Source organism: Haliotis cracherodii, unplaced genomic scaffold (genome assembly GCF_022045235.1).
Source record: "Haliotis cracherodii isolate W230 unplaced genomic scaffold, xgHalCrac1.p SCAF_16, whole genome shotgun sequence".
Classification (NCBI taxonomy): domain Eukaryota; kingdom Metazoa; phylum Mollusca; class Gastropoda; order Lepetellida; family Haliotidae; genus Haliotis; species Haliotis cracherodii.
In genome coordinates this window covers 28,487,547-28,502,036 of record NW_027266271.1, presented here as the reverse complement: position 1 = coordinate 28,502,036, position 14,490 = coordinate 28,487,547, and the positions used below count along the sequence as shown (strand labels likewise).

At 37.6% G+C, this 14,490-nt stretch overlaps 1 pseudogene; it reads right to left on the bottom strand.

The window, feature by feature from the left end:
• Window positions 1-11,016: 11,016 nt before the first annotated feature.
• Window positions 11,017-13,491, bottom strand: LOC139463659 (angiopoietin-related protein 4-like; annotated as a pseudogene).
• Window positions 13,492-14,490: the final 999 nt, after the last annotated feature.

The following is a 14,490-nucleotide window of genomic DNA, read 5'->3' as shown; positions in this document are numbered from 1 at the left end:
TTTTGAAATGTAGGTATATCTGTGGGGAGCATCGGTAATGGTGATGCAGTTTTGATAAGTCACTTGCTTGGTAATTGTGCGATCTTCGTGTACACTATTTTGACTTGCAACACAAAGTAAATATTTCATCTGAACATTGCTTATTTTACCGTGTGTATATGTTTACATTCAAAATGTAAACAGATTTAACTAAGGAAATGTATTAAACGCCTAAATATTCAGTTTATTTTACAAATTAACTGAAAAATATGTCCATCTTTATAATGAATATGATAACGAATTCCAAATATTTGTTTATGTTTAATATCATCACCAAGTACAGTTCTGTATTGTTTGGCTTCTTTTCGTAGCATAATTAATATATTGTGATGTGTTTAAGCTCTTTTGGTCGTCTTTATCATTTTTAGTCAGTCGGTTAAATAAATGATTGGATTAATCAGTCAATTTGTAAAATGACTGAAATATTTAGATATTTAATAAATTGCCTGAGTGAATCATATTTTACACATTGACTGTAACATATACACGCTTAAAAAAGAAAATACTTGTGAAAACAACGTCTATCGCGCATCGAAAAACTTCCCAACCAAACGGAAAGGAACAAGAATGATTCTGTTCAAAGCTGCAACGAATGAATGAAAACAAAATGCAAACATCATTATTACAACCTACCAAAGTTATAATGTATCCGGGAATATCAACATAAAGGAACAATATCCATTGCGTCTGCAGCTGTACAAAAATACTTATTCGATGTCAAATGTCTATGTGAGAATCAAATACTTTAATAATAATTATTTGGAAACAATATTTGGAATATATATGAAATATATTAAAATATTTAAATATATCGTTTTTAAACGTTATTTAAATGTATCGAATATTATAACCCGTGTTTGTTTCTTAACTGATCACTTAGTTTGTTTCAATTGTTTCACATTGGTGCCAAGTTAGCTGAGAAAGCCTTACTTACTTACTTACTTTGTAGATTTAACGTGCGCTTTCCGACTGATGCGTATTTCGCACACGGGCCCGGCCAGGCCATTTAATGTGTTTCCGAAAGGGGCGAAAGTGGTGTGTGCAACCCAAGAGGGGGCTTTAGGGGTTGCTTATATAGAATTTGGGAATTTTGAGATTTGGAATAGATGCCGATGGGGTAAGGGAGGAGAACTAAGGGAGCTGGGTATGGTGGATTTTTGTGTGTTTATGTAATTTTGATTTGGTGGATTATAGTGTTTTTAGATGCGTTTTATTAGTTCCGTTTTGATTAAGAATACGCCTAAGGCCTTGAAGTTTTCTAGTTTATTTTGTGGGTTTAGTATTGCTTCTAGAGTGAGAGCCTGGTTTAGATTGAGGGTGGTTTGTAATGCGGTTCGATGTGTTAGGTAGTGTGTGCAGTAGATGAGTGCGTGTTCTGGGGTTTCTAGTTGTTTGCAGTGTGGGCAGTTACCTGTAGTATGTTTTTTTATTTTTTTTAGGTGGTTATTTAGGTTGGTGTGTCCTGTTTGGAGTTTAGTGATTACTCTGTCGATTTTTTTTGATGGATGGTGAATTTTTGGTTTGGTTAGTGGTTTGCTGAGTACTTTTTTGATTTGGCTATTTGAGTTTAGATATAGGTTATGCCATTTTTTGGTGATTTTTTGCTTATTTACACTTTTAATTTCTGATTTTGAGATGGGTAAGTTTAAGCTTATTTCTGGGATTTTGAGGGATAGTTTAGCTGCCTTATCGGCGTTTTCATTACCGTATATTCCTACGTGGGCGGGTATCCACAAGAAAGTTATTTGTTTGCCTGCGTTAGTTAGGTCGTTGGAGCTTTTAAGTATTAGATTTATTAATTTAGGTCGGTTTTTGGTATTTTTGTTTTTGAGGGCTTGCAGTCCACTTAGGGAGTCGGTAAGTATTAGGATTTTATTGTGGTTTTTGGATTCTTGACTATGGAGGGCTGAGGCCATGCCCATTAGTTCTGCCGTGAATATTGATTGGTTGTTTGGGAGTCGGAAGGATTGTGTAGTTTTAGTTGGTTGTGTGGTATGGACTCCGAAACCTGTGTGTTTGGAGGTCGGATCTGAAGATCCGTCCGTGTAAATGTGACACCAATTTGGCCAATTTTCGTGTATGTATGCTAGTGTGGTGGTTTTAGCTATGTTTGGGTCGGTTTGTTTATTTATTTGGCTAGCTAGTGTTGTGTCTATTTTGGGTATTTTAAGTTTAGGGGTTGAGAAAGCCCACGTGACAACTATTTTTATAATGTCCACGGTTCTTAAAAACATACATTGAGTTAGATAACAATGAACAACCAGTCAGTGTATTATCGGTTACCCTTTGAACAAAGTATGTTGTTTTTACATCTGTACTTCACGCCATGATATGAGTGTATTCCCTAGGTTCAGTAACCCTACCTTCACATGTAAACACTTACTTTTGACATATCCACTGTGCAAGATAACAGTAATTAATCAATCAACGCATTTCCTGTTGATCCTTTGATGTCTGGGAATGATCAGGTTGATTTACAAAAAAAGTAAAGCAACTGATCATACATCTCTTGCTGGGCTGCCACGTGCATAACTCACATTCCACCTCACTTCAAACCTGGACTTAGATTAAATAATTACCCCAGGTACAAGAAAGACCAAATTTGAACCTTTATCCGGTAATCTGAGTGGTGCTACAACTAAGTATACATGTTATAAATTCATTAACTGAGCAGCAAGTGAATTACGACAAATACAGAAGTATAGGGTTATACCAGAAAATGTGGATGACAACAAGGGAGTAGTAATTGTATCATCCACACAATCCGAAATCCGCAAATGCTTTCACTCAGGGATACTTTTTTATTATCAAACTGTAACAATCAGGGGTATTTCCAAATAACGACATACGATGAGCTTTCGCCGTTATTTGTCTGTTTGTTTAGGCTGAAGAAATTAATTACCATGTGCCCGTTGTTGAAATCTTCATAGATCACGGGTAGCCAATCAGTTTTCAAAAATGCGTAAGTTTATTTAGCTGTCCTTGCAGACTGGTAGCCCAGTCTCTTGTCACGCTCGGTTGCGTTAACGAGCAATTTGACTCACGGCAGCTAGTAAGCCCAAGCGGAAATCCAAAGGTCGTTTTACCTGAAGAATCAACCTTCATTTGCGAAATATCTACTGCTCTCAAAATCAATATTTCTCCCAATACTAAAATTCAGAACTTTCTAACCAAGGATTACCAGTTGAAACTGGTCGATGGCTGAACATTCCCAGGGAAGACAGCCAGCGTCCACTCTGTGATTCTATCGCTGTGGGAGATGAATTGCATTATTCATTCCGATGTGAAGCTTTACACCAACGGCGATATGAACTCTTAAATAAGCAATATCTTAAGTTTCCAAACATTTAAGAAAATTATGACCACTAACAGTCTAAGAAATCTAAAAGGCCTATCTAAATTCCTTAACAATGTGTACAATACAATTGGTAAATTGTATTAGTATCCACGTATCCTATTTTTATTATTTTTGTTAAATTGTACATAATAAAAATTGTAGATAATTGTATGTCATGTTATTCTAAGAATAAATGAGTTTGAGTCCGACACCCGAGAAGAAGCCAGAGATTAGTGCTCCTTTTTGAATAGTTTACAATCATGTGTTTTGGGGTTAGCTGTGTTGGCTTAAACGTATTTTTATTTCAAAAGAAATCTGGATCGGTAAACAAGCAAAACTTGCTTATGTAATACCTCTCCAGGTAACAACTTAACAACAGCTGGATATATATATATAAGAGAGTGATGAACATAAACATACAAAATGCACAAATGAAATACACAAAGCCAATACACTGAAGCAAGTGGTGTCTGTGAAATAAGGTAATGCAGTTTTCCTTTACTACATGCATAAAATTAAGCTACTCAAACCTTTTGCTTTTGACAATGATGTCATGAACTGATTTAAGAAGAGTCATGTTTGTAGAACTGCTTAACTACTGCCATGTAATATCATGTTTAGACCATACCCATGTGTGTAGAAATACACAGTATTTCTGATATTATCGTATTTTTTAACAGTTATAGAAAAAGTGAATTGCATCTTCAAGGTGATATCCACAAGTGCAGTCTGGTATGTCTGATACATGTCGTCTAAACTTATCAGCGTTTAAGTCACTGCAGCCGAGCCTAAGGCGACAGTGGACAATTTAGCATGATCTATGAAAATATTTGAAGTCAAAATTATTAATAATTGCATCAGAACGATTAATTAAGGATTTGATTTCTTTTAATGAGCGAGCATTTGTTACTTCATCGGATAGAGGGTTCCGTAGGTTGATCATATCCAGAAGAAATGATAATAAGCATAGGTCTGTGTTCTACATTTGATTGTTTGTATGTTGAATCTTTTTCTAAGGTTATATTTGCTGTTATCAGAGAATTGAATATACACTTTTCAAATATTTTGGCTAAGCAACTTGTGAGTGCTACAGGTCTATGATTTGAGCATTCATGTTCATCGCTGACACTGACACCGCATCAGCCCGGCAGTGGACTTGACACAGTTATTTGCGCACCGATTATATAACTCCTACAGACAGGTGGGGTGGTTGTTCAAAGCGAAACGGACGACCCCGTCTAATAAATGCTGTGCGGCGCCTTTGATCTTGCCTCCAACCATACACCTTATAGTAGTAAACGACGACCAGGATGGCCTGGAAATAAACACAATTCTGTCTGCCCAGTGTATCCACAATTAACTAGAATGCTTCATATCTACAAATATGTATAGAAAATAGATATTTGCCCACAGCAAATATTCATTTGCTTAATTGCATCAGTGTGGTTTATCAGAACATGTACAATGCTTTCTTACGCTTGGTGAGGCAGACTGAAATTGAACATTAGGATAACGTCAGCAGGGATAAAAGATGTCATACCAAAGAACTTTATTTACTAGTGGAAAAATCAGATATTCCGATCAGCCACTACAAGCCCCGGCCGGATCTCAAGATTGACCAGATCAACACCCCAAAGGAATATCTCTACGCCAAACAAGGAGTCCCTTTCGTCATGGTGCACAAGAAGGGGGGACAGGACATCGAGTACGACATCACAAACTACACAGACTTGTACCACTTCTTCCAGAGTAGTGGCGTACCGACCTCAAACCACTTCGTCGCCAATACCGCCGCCCTCCTTGCCAAGAGTCGCTACGAGAATCCCGACCCCCAGGATGAGAAGCTGACCAACAGACTACTACAAGGACTAAACTTAATTTATTTTTTATTGTGTGTGTGTGTGTGTGTGTGTGTGTGTGTGTGTGTGTGTGTGTGTGTGTGTGTGTGTGTGTGTGTGTGTGTGTGTGTGTGTGTGTGTGTGTGCACTTCTTTATTTAATCATTACGCTTTTTTACCCTCATAGTATAAGTGCTTCCCCGTGTGTGAGATAGGCTTAAGTGCACGTTAAATCTCCGAGGTACCTATCTACCAGGACTTTATTTGCTGTTCTGGTCATACATAAATATATGTAAGTTACGTACATGGGGAGGGTAGATTATTTACAGCTTACAGCAATATAGTGCAAATATTATGTTCAATAAAAGAAAACGTTGGTAGATCTATAACACACTTTTTGTACTTTTAAACAAACTGTGGACTTTTAAGACATTTTCGCTTATTGTAATAACATCTAGCTAACCAATCATGTCTATCTCTGAAATCCACAAGCATAGTCAAACCTAAAATACATACTCAGGGAGGTAAGTTTTGACTTGCCAAGCACTGTAAGGTGAGTTTATTTTTAAACTGTCAAAAGCGATTGTCCCTTCAATACTAGTATATGTCTGGAAGCTGTCTCTCGGACTGTTATGAGTTATGATGTATTTTATGATATAACTGGGGAATGTTCAAATTAGTTACTGTCATTTAATCCAACGTTCTAACTGTCAACTGTCTCAACAGGATCATAGGTTTGGTTATATAACTCCTCCCGGTCTCTATGTCTTAAGTTGTTAATCGGTAACTGCGGTCCAAATGTATCAACTTATTCATCTGTTGTTGCAAACTTGACTGATTTAAACATATCATATTGATCATGAACTACTCAGTCAGTCAAGCACCTGTATCAGAAATGTAAAACCAGCCATGTTTCATGTAGTCCCAATATCACTGAAAAATGCCGATGTAACGTGACATATAAATTTACTCACAGACAATATATTTTTCGTGAGAGTGAAGCACAATTTTGTTAAAGTTTTATTAACAATTTCATAAACTATAATAATATTAATCTTAAAATTCATCATCACTTGCCAAGTTTATGAAAATGTCCCCATTTGGGAGATGTCACATATAAACAAGGATTCGAACTAAGTTTGATCGTCTTTGACACTGAGGTTTATCCCCACTTTGCCAGCAAACTGCAGAAGATTAACAGTGAGTGAGTGAGCATCGTTTCTATGTTTATACAAGAAAAGATGTCATGCCGAAAACGCTCACAGTAGTTAGTGAGTAAACGCACGACATGTCCTGACCTGGTTGAGTGACTTCCTCCAATCAACGTGAAAGGATTACCCACAGAGAAAGAAAGGATTAAAGTCACCCCAAAATCTTCTTCTAACGTAGTACTCCAACTTCTAAATACCTCTCAAAGAAGGATTAAAATCCTAAAGATATCCTATCTACGTGGTATAGGTACTCACAACCTCTAATAATAAACTGTTACGTTTGGTATCCCCAGCAATACTCACTATGGTCATTGGACAATGTAAAAATCACAAACCCTAACGAGATTCTGTCTACATGGTCACACCCGGTGATTGTGAAGATCTCAAATTCTATCAACTGTCAGACAGCATGGCTGTTCATATTCATTTACAACATCCTCTTATAATTAGTATAAAAGTGTCCCACACAAAACCTTCTTTTATTTATTCTTTCAAACTACAACACAGAAAGTGGGGTGTGGGGAAATGGGACATATTCCTACGTGAAATAATGAGACATTAGTAGTGGTGACGGCTATATCATAATTGTACTGTCTAACGCATAAATTTGGCAAACGAAAAACGTTATATTTGCAATCAAATGGAATGACTCGTGTGGGCAAATGAATATGTTCGCAATCCACAAACAATCATTTTATTAATGGCGAACATTTACCAACCCGCGACAATCGTGTCAACACGGGGGTTCCCCTAGCAATAAACTCGCATCTAAATTCACTACTGTTCTACTGTCGGCTAGCCACAATGGCTAGACTGGACCCTAGTGGAATGGTTCATGCCATAAAAGTCTAGCAACCGAACACTAATTAAGATGGGCCGACCTTGTATTTACGGTCTGGTGAACACAGCTCAATGGCCGCTCATTAACTCAAATTTCACATCTCACTGTTTTGTTTTATCTCACTATTCATTTGATAAATTTGTCAACTTCAACTGGAACCCGGTCCCGTGTTACACGCGTGGCACACGCGTGTGCAACGGGATGCACACGCGATGCACACCCGTTGCACACCCGTGTCCAACGGGTGCTCACCCCGTGTGCAACCCGTTGAGCACCCGTGTCACATGCGTGTTACACGCGTTCTCAACGCGTGTTAGGGGAATGAACTTTTAGGCAGTAGTGTACATGTGATGACGGTGACATTGTCCCTCATTACCGATGTACATTGTCCCTCAATAATGATGGGCGTGACAAATAGAACAAAAGGTGTCCGTTTTATCGCGATTCGTTACTTGTATTGGTCCCTTCCAAATTGGTACTGTGATAGCAGACCTCCAAAACCGTATTTCGAATAATGCTTGTTATCTACAAAAGGACCTATATCTTTAATTCTCAAGTGATAATTCACACCATGATACGATGATTAGAACCAGTGTAACTTCTATGCAGTGTGCTGTGGGGACAACTTTCAAATTTCTATTTCATTCTACATCCATTACCAATTGTCTATAGCATAAATGAAATATGAAACGTCAAAGCCAGAGAATAACCAGTCTCAATTATCCACTGAAACTGATTCCATTTGGGCGTAAAATCCAATCAGTATTGGTTTATTCATAATACTGATAGGCCATAGGTCTATAGTACATGTTATATGGCACGTGCATGATAACGGTCTCAGAACCTACACCAAAACGTGCATGTGTTTGTGACACACCTTTTCGCGAACATATGGCATCATCACAATTTGATAGTCCAGCATACCTGGCTTTTTGATGGTTATTGGACGATATCACATCCTTTGTATAGCCGAAGCTTAAGTTAAACTCCTTGGCCAAATTGCCTCGTTTTGACGTCGCACATCCGAGCAATCTGTTCAATCTGGCAATCCATCACGGACAATCTGTCCTTGGATGCTGGCGCATTGGCAGAGCATCCACCAGCCTCACCAGGATGACGAAGAGAGTGTCGGGAACAGCAAGCTGGCAACCCACAGCAAGATTGAAGTCTACCGAGCCTGCGTTTTAAGCAAATTGCTGCATGGCAGCGAATCTTGGACCCCCTCCTCTAGATAAGAAAGGAGACTCAACACCTTCCAAATTTGCTGCCAGAGGCGCATACATGTAATCAGCTGGAGTAACCGAGCCACGATCCTTTTCTTGAAGTTTCTTCTCCCTGCTCCAATAGCACCGACTTTCATTCATTCATTTAAAAATGGTTGAGCAGGTTTCTATGTTTGAAAATATAATTAAGCTCCTGAACAAAAAGACAATAATGCTGATCTCAAACCAAAATCCCTCCACCCTTGAAGTCAAATGGTAGCCCCCTAACATCGGCTGTTTGAATGAGTGTTCGTGAATCATTTGGAAGACGATCATTCCCACAGGACTGTGTACATTTATGAATAGCTGTCCCTTATCACGTTCTTTACTAAGAACAGAATCAGCAACAAGTGCACTTTCTCCAGAATCTCTCAACCCATCATGTGAATCAGCACTATTTGACATGCTGCTTTCCGACTGCTGACAACGCTGAAATAGACATAGTTATCCGATTCCACAAGTTCGATGAAATGGGACATATTATTACTTCTAAACAGAATAGCTAAAGCTTCTGCCTCCCTATCATACTTATTCCATGTTCTTTGATAAGACATGATATTCAAGAGACACAGATAGAAACAATCAACACGGAGATGTTAATATTTAGTCTTGTTCATGCTATTCTACCATATGAGCTTAACATGCTTATAATTAGAAAACTCTTTCGTAGTTGGATATCAAGTAACTTGTCAAGACAACACGATGAGTTGTACATGACAAAAGCTGAAATCTGTTCACAGCACACACCTCACTGTAGGGGGATGGAATGAGAAACCAGCAGGTCAGCTCAAACATCTTGGTGTAATTCATACTGACAATATGACAAACGAGGGATGACTTCCCTTTATTATTATTAGTCAACCTTCCCTTTATGTCGAGCAATATTCCAGAAGCTCCAACCTTTGGTGTCTGCATTACACAACTATTGAGGTACATGTACACTCAAGCAAGCTCATACATCGACACTGAATTTCGACACAGAGATTTCTTTTGACTATGAAAAGGGTTTTCTGGCTTTTATTTACAATAGACGTCTTCTGAAAATATAGTACATCAACAATTTCGCCATTGTCACATTTAACAAATTCTCAACGTAGTTATTTATCCAAATGAAAATGGTTGCATGGAAACTTCAGTTGCACAACTATGGGTGTCAAAACACCAATAATCATTCCGAAGCGTCTCTAATAACCTTATATTCGTTTTCGAAACATCATAAAAACACTTGATCATTTTCATGTCTGCCGGTATGGAGACACCTATCACATCACAAAAATTGCACAATCAGTTACGATTCAAACATGCGCGAATTCCGTTAATATTTATTTGACAGATTGCCGAAGCCACTAATATGCATTATCCAAATGGTAGTCAACAGAAACAAATCTGTACCCTAATCGTTTGAAAATGTAACCAAGGCACACATCCTTTTGATACTTTGTAGCATTTTTGATCCATTCATTCATGATGTTGCATACATTGGCTAAGATTATTGAGAGTATGCATGGGAAGACAATTGTTGTAAGAAGTGAGGAATTAATAGCATGCATTGCAATGATTTGGAATATTGAACAGAAATTGTCAAAGATTCAACTCCATGTCACGCCGTGACATACAAAATTACTCAGTAGCAACGGTAAAGTGATTTATCTGTTCACAGCACACAGCTAACTGTGGGATCAAATAAGAAACTGGCAGGTCAGCTCAAACATCTTGGTGTAATTTTTACTGGCAATGTGACGCCAAGAGGCACTGAGTTCAACAAGATCTTGTGATATCCATTTGAGGAACATCAGAAATGTATGGACGTACTTGGACACTAAGTTAACCTCTTGGTCCTTCCACATGTGATTACAAAACTGGGGTACTAGAACTCACTGCTATCAGAATCATATGCCACCCCACGTCTACAAAGCAGTTTCATACATGCCTGAATTCTATTAATATTTATTTGACAAATTATCTGAGTCACTAATATGCATCGTCAAAATGTAGTCAACCGAAATAAATCAAGTGTGACAAATCAAGTGTTCTCTGAACCCTAATCTTTTGAAAATATAACCATTAAACATCCGGTTTTACACTGTGTAGAATTTTCAAACTGTAGATAAATACTAGATATAGTCATCACGTGTTGCAATGAAAGTCCCATGGATCAAGGAATTAAGTTTTTCCTAAGGCATGTCATGTGGGATAGTGGTGTAAAAACTTGGTTCTTTACTGAGATTGAAAAAGTCAAGAAAGTTCTTTGAGATTTTGAGAACCCCAATGATATTAATTCCACTTGTCTCAAATACTTTTTGTGACTTCCTTGTCCTTTCTTGATTGTATGAAGGATTATGAAACTTGACAAGATGTGGCAGATAAATCATTGCACCATTGACACTGAATGACAATATTTATTTAAGGAAACAGTATTTGCAATAATATACTGGCTACTTTGACAATGTGTGGAAAGGGTATAACACAAATATGCCTCTTGAGAGCTTTTAGTTCCTTGTTGGTCTGCAAAAAGAGTACCTGCATCATGAAACTTTTGCGAATGTGTATCACTCACATTTTTTGTAGTATTTTCCTGCTTTCAAAACTTTCCAGACTTACTATATTTATGCAGAAAATATTTGAAGATCGAAGACACAAACGTTTGTTGAATGGTCGTAATTGTTGACGTTTTAACCTAATTTCCAGGTGAACTTCAGTGCCATGGCACATTTACTTCGCCATTTTTTTTCAAATCATTAGAATTTACCTTTACTTTTTAATCCTCAGTATTTATGCAGGAAACAGAAACATTTGTTACGTGGTGGTATGTGTTGACATTTTAATCCTATAATGACATATCCAGGTGAACAAGACATTTTATATCTTTATTTGATACCATAAAACACATAAATGAATCTAGCACGGACAAAGTAGCGAATAATTGTGAATAGTACAAGTCAATAATTATTTTGCAGTGCTCAGGTCGACATAAACTGTTCTGAACTGTGTGCAAGGCAAATAGATGACACATTCTGTGATATCTGCGACAGCTGATTTTGCTTGAAGATATATATTTACATTCAATATTCACAAACACTTCTGGAAGTGTTTGCGTACAACATAGAGTCTGAATTTTGTCTTAACAATCAATAGATTTGTGTATGAAAAGCATATCTCAAACATATTTAATCGAAAATGAAACCGCTGGATATTTTTACGTAAGAATGAAATGAATGGTATGAAATGTGTTAATTTGTATAGGTCACACACACATAGTGAGTTTGATATAATGATATAAAAGCTACACGATGTGCACTGGTGTATTTGAGCGCAGTTCAGGGGGCTGTCATCGTTATCATGGTCGAAGGTAGAGGAGGGATGTCCTTTCAATTCGCCTAAACAATCACAACCATGCTTTCCTGGTGTTTGCTTCCCAATGTGTCTGTATATGTCATTGAGTACAGACCGTCTTGGGATAGGGAGAACGATTTGTATACCCGTACTCGAACTCATATCCTTGGTTAAAAATATGAGCATTTGACTGCACCTATTTTTAATGTAAGCAATTTTGTCCTTGGAAAGCTGTCCAAAGCCATCTTTGTACTCTTGCCATGACAGATTGAAATCGGTAGATCCATCTTCGTTCTTTTGAATAAATGTATAGCCAACGATTATCATGTGGCACCTGACCCTGAATGGGCCAGGGGCCATATTTGGATGAATAAGGTATATTCCTGACCCTTGGATATAATGTCTTTTTCACATTCCAAGAAACGAATTATTCAAAATAAGAGCTATATATTTATGATTACATGTTTATACATGTAATACTTTTGTGTGAATTCTAGAATTGTCTAAACGAGAAATGACTGTTCAATTGTGATGTAACGTCGTACCCTGCATGATCCTTTCACAGAATCGACCGATGTAGCCACCATAACATTGACAGGTAAGGTTGACCTGGTCATATTCGCCCCCATCCATGCAGCGGTTCTGTACCTGTAAGTTGTTAAGAGTGATGTGTACGTGTGTGAATAATTATTGTTCAAATCGTGGTTCCCCCCGAATCATCATTCCTGCATATTGGACATCCGTCGCCACCTGGACCAATGAAGCTGAAACTTGACATACTTGTTAACAAAATATTCAATGGCTTCGACTTCACAGCAGCCATTTTGAAAACTATGGCCATAACTGACGCATTTTTGAGTTCATGATATTTGGAATTTGTAAATTTAGTAAATACACAAATAAATTCCTGTTTACACTGACAGACATGCAACATCCAATTGTATCGAAGAATAGTTTGTCAACACAAGACATGACATGAGCGTATGCATGCAAAATTGATCGACAGTCACATCGTTTGTTGTTAGGTTACAAATCAACTTAAAGAATATCATCTTTATATGATAAACGTCTGCTATGTAATATCTCTAGTCACAGTGTGAGTCTTGGCACGGATCTAGTCCAGAGTTTCAAATTGTTTCTTTATTTTATTGACTATGGTTAGTCGTAACGAGAATATTCGATCACGGGGATGCTGTCAAGCATTCTGCTTTTTCCAATGTTTGCTAAAAAAAACCTCAAGAATAAAATATCTAAATGATCAGCAACAAATCCGTATATCATGTAAATTAAACATCAAATATATTTTTGTATAATAAAACATAATATAGTTTTGACTTACATTGTAGTGGCGCCACTTCCCACTGTAGCAGATTCCTGTCAGAAACATATCACGGTGAAGCATACACATGTCATCAGTTGAAGACACACTGAAAGCCACACATCTGGTGTCTGTGGCACACTGTACAGCACATGAGGCAACGCTCTGTATGCCTTCAACTACAGCCTCCTTCATGGAAGAGTAAACTGAGTACACTCAGAATATGGTTTGCAGATAATGCTGTATGATCTTCAGCACTAGCTTTGTAATGAAGGAACAACGTGACCACAGCGAACATGGATAGGGCTGCCATACCTTTTGTAAGAATAAACGTGTTACTCTGCCACCTGTGATATTAGCATGAGTGTTCATTGATCAACAATTATGACACTGAAGCAGAGAGATGATTTCATGATATGACATGATATGATAATTATATGGGATTCTACTAAGATGACATTGATGAATGCTTGATTCTGACTGGTTAAAATGAGGTTTCCTTTTTGCTACGGAAACCCTTTCAAAAATATTAAGCCTTTTCACAAAATAAATGTTCGTATGAATACATAGACAGCCGACATATTGATTCATAGAAAATGGCTCCTGATCGATCACACCATATGAGCTGTAAAACGTATCTATATTTCCTCTAATACACGCTGGGTCTCTAATACCAGCCAGGTCTCTAATACACGCTGAGTCAAGGCCTCTCGCGAAATTAAAAGACGGCATAGCGTCAAATAGAGGAAAGAAGGTATTGATATTGGATATTTTGGGCGGTGGCTAGGCTGCAACCCTGACTTCTTCGATGATGACATTAAAAGATTTAACGAAGGGATATCTTTTGCATACAGATGAAATGTTTATGAAACTGTTAGGCAAAGGTTCTCTGGTGACCGGAATCGGGACAATTTAAGCCACTTCCACATTGAAGCAACCGACAATGAAAGCAAAATATAACAGTATAAAAATTGTTTGGAAAATCTTTATTCATGACAACATGTTTAAAAACCTTTTTGTGATCGATATTCGTTGCCATCTCCGTCAACTACCATCGTAAGGATTTGAAAGTCAATAACTCAGAAAACACTTGTCCATTTGAAAATCCACGAAAACAATGTCCCGACATAAATTGATGAAATGTATTTCAGAACACGCACAATTAAGAAAATCATACACGACCCACTATTTCTGGGCCATGAATGTCTAATTCCATTCACAATCTGGCTTGGAATCCATGAAATCTTGAAACTGACAGGTCTCATCATGCAGATACTGAGATAGGCCCTACCTCGTGACAAAATTTCCGACT